The sequence below is a fragment of the Tupaia chinensis genome, unplaced genomic scaffold (genome assembly GCF_000334495.1).
Source record: "Tupaia chinensis unplaced genomic scaffold, TupChi_1.0 Scaffold143646_1, whole genome shotgun sequence".
NCBI lineage: Eukaryota > Metazoa > Chordata > Mammalia > Scandentia > Tupaiidae > Tupaia > Tupaia belangeri.
In genome coordinates, this window is record NW_006203494.1 from 877,920 (window position 1) to 880,085 (window position 2,166).

The 2,166-nt window shown below is 60.2% G+C and overlaps 1 long non-coding RNA gene across 1 annotated transcript in view; it reads left to right on the forward strand.

Moving 5' to 3' along the window:
- Positions 1–2,166, forward strand: part of LOC114005331 (uncharacterized) — a 48,748-nt gene extending 46,582 nt beyond the window's left edge. Inside the window, exon 3 of the long non-coding RNA XR_003547201.1 lies at positions 1,600–2,166. This is a non-coding gene — a long non-coding RNA (uncharacterized LOC114005331). The remainder of the gene's footprint in view (positions 1–1,599) is intronic.

Here is a 2,166-nt window from a genome sequence, read left to right on the forward strand (position 1 = left end):
GAGGGAGGGGGAGCAGGGAGGGGGAGGGAGAGGAGGGGGAGAGAGCAGAGGGGAGGAGAGAGCAGAGAGGAAAGCGGAGAGGAGAGTGGAGAGGGTGTCCGGTCTGCTGTGCCCCTCCAGTGGAAGTGACAGGTGGGAGCACAGCCAGCCCGACCCGGGAGCTGGCCTTGAAGGCTGAGAACGAATAACTGCCCTCCCTCAGGTCTACACTCAGGGCTCCAAGAACAGGGCTCTTTGGGAGAGAGCAGAGGGGAGGAGAGAGCAGAGAGGAAAGCGGAGAGGAGAGTGGAGAGGGTGTCCGGTCTGCTGTGCCCCTCCAGTGGAAGTGACAGGTGGGAGCACAGCCAGCCCGACCCGGGAGCTGGCCTTGAAGGCTGAGAACGAATAACTGCCCTCCCTCAGGTCTACACTCAGGGCTCCAAGAACAGGGCTCTTTCTGGAGAGCAGACAGCTGCCCTGGGCCGGCACGGTCTGGTCTGTGGGGGTGCCGTCAGGACTGACCTGCCACTGTACCACACGAACCCACAAATAACAGCTGTCACAGCCCGCGGCCAGGGCTATGTGGGAGGTGTTAGTGTCCCTGCTGCTCCAAGAGCATTCGAGAGTCACCCACAGGGTTTTATCGAGCATGCAGGACTGCAGCACCGCGGGGCCTGTGGGTGACCTCCTCGTCGGACACGGGCAGCCTGCCCTCGGGGAGCTTGCAGGCTGTCTCCGTCTGGTCGAGCACGTTGATTAACAGAGGGCAGTGGGACATGGGTGGTACGCTCCTTAAATGCCAGGGGAGGAGGAGGGTGGCGGCAGGGACGTCGGGGACAGCTTCTTGGGTGAGCAGTGAGTTGATCTGGCCTTGAAGTGGCTCTGAGGCTCTGCTCTGAGCGCATGGATGTGGCAGGCGTGGCAGCAGCCGGGTCCTCTGAGGCTCTGCTCTGAGTGCGTGGACGTGGTCCTCTGAGGCCCTGCTCTGAGCGCTAGACGTGGTCCTCTGAGGCTCTGTCTGAGCGCATGGACGTGGTCCTCTGAGGCTCTGTCTGAGCGCATGGACGTGGTCCTCTGAGGCTCTGTCTGAGCGCATGGACGTGGTCCTCTGAGGCTCTGTCCTGAGCACATGGACGTGGTCCTCTGAGGCTCTGCTCTGAGTGCGTGGATGTGGCAGGCGTGGCAGCAGCCGGGTCCTCTGAGGCTCTGTCTGAGCACATGGACGTGGTCCTCTGAGGCTCTGCTCTGAGTGCGTGGATGTGGCAGGCGTGGCAGCAGCCGGGTCCTCTGAGGCTCTGTTTCCTGGTTAAAGTGAAACTTACCAGTAGGCAAATCTAAGGAGCTCCTTAGGTTTCGAACGTTTGTAATAAATTCGGAGGTGGTAAGCTAAAAGTAGGGGTGTAGGAGACGCTCCGCGGGGTGGAGAGCTGCGCACTGTACCATCTCCGCCTCCTTGTCCCTGACGGCCTCAGCTGGCCACGCGGTCACCTTTGGAACGGGAGGCGTCGGGCCCTGTTTGTGTCTACCTGGAGGGTGTTGATGCGGTTAGGAGTTTTCTGTGGGTCCTCCTCCCTTCGGTTACATTCTCAGGCTACACTTACCTTGTTTTATGGTTTCCAGAGTTTACACGGACACTGCCTTTCCTAACTCAGCGTTAACGAGGTCTCTGCCCAGAAAGAGCCAGGACGGTCGTTGTGTTGGGGTGACTTGTCTGACACCCTCAGCTAGCCACGATGTAGCGGAGGCTTCAAGGTAGCCTTGTGGCACTCAATGAAGACAGATGTGGTAAGACCCGTGTGGGCGTTGTTTGCTCCTGGTCACGTCCGGCACCCGGGCTGCCCGTCAGTGGTCAGTGGTAGAGGAGCCGTGCAGCTGGGAGGAGGTGGTGCGGGAAGCTCCTCGTGGGCGGGGCCCTTGGTAATGTGAGGTGCCCTGCAGAAGAGCAGAGGGGAGCCCGGCAGGGAACGTCAGAGCCGCTTCAGTATTCCTCTGTCGGCGCAGCCCTCCCGACACCCGGGTGGCCCGATCGAGGCTGGCCTTGGTGACCGAATCCATAGAGGACCTGTCGTGGCCTGCAGATTTTTAAAGTGAAACAAGGGGCATATAATCTATTTTATCAAGATTTCAATCCACAGTGGCAAAGATAACACGCTTGACCAGAACGGGAGCAACACCGGCTCCCGGACG